The sequence below is a fragment of the Salvelinus namaycush genome, unplaced genomic scaffold, assembly GCF_016432855.1.
Source record: "Salvelinus namaycush isolate Seneca unplaced genomic scaffold, SaNama_1.0 Scaffold1106, whole genome shotgun sequence".
Lineage (NCBI taxonomy): Eukaryota > Metazoa > Chordata > Actinopteri > Salmoniformes > Salmonidae > Salvelinus > Salvelinus namaycush.
The window spans coordinates 63,698-64,567 of NW_024057794.1; positions in this window are offsets into that span (position 1 = coordinate 63,698).

Below are 870 nucleotides of genomic sequence, written 5' to 3' on the forward strand. Positions count from 1 at the left end.
CATTGGGACGTCCGGTAAACGGTAGACTCGACGATATGACGTTGCCACGAGCAGCACCGCAGAAATGGACTGTATTCGAGATAATCAAAACGACTGCAGGCGACTGACTGACCTAAAAATCACCTTGCATCATAAATAACTCATTATTATTTGTAGATCAGTCAGTCACAATTTACCAATGATACATAACGGTGTTGATGCACGCGAACACGGACAGTATCTGCGCATGTGCACGGGTTGCTTCACGCTGTGTACGGCGTTGTTGCCAGGGCTCCAAAACAGCGGAGCAGTTATCCCCACGCTTCAACGCCCTTAGTTTTTGCGGAAATTAACCAACTATGCTGTTCACTTTCTGCATCTATATCATATCGCTGAGTCTACCTTTAAGGTAAAGTTAGGGTTATGATTTAGGATGTGGACGTATTAAGGATCCCATAGAGCACTAACCCTCCTCTCTCTCAGCCATCGCTTGCTTGGCCTGCGTCAGAGGAAGAGGATTGAGAGGCACAACTCGGCGGAAAATCTGTCAATTTCAATTCGAGGGGCTTTATTGGCATGGGAAACATGTTTACGTTGCCAAAGCAAGTGAAATAGATAATAAACAAAAGTGAAATAAACAAAAAAGTAACAGTAAACACACTCACAAAAGTTTTAAAATAATAAAGGCATTTTCACATGTCACATTTCACATGTCATATTATGTCTATGTAACAGTATAACTTTAAACCGTCCCCTCGCCCCGACACGGGCGCAAACCAGGGACCTTCTGCACACATCAACAACGGTCGCCCACGAAGCATCGTTACCCATCGCTCCACAAAAGCCGCGGCCCTTGCAGAGCAAGGGGAAACCCTACTTCAAGTCTCAGAG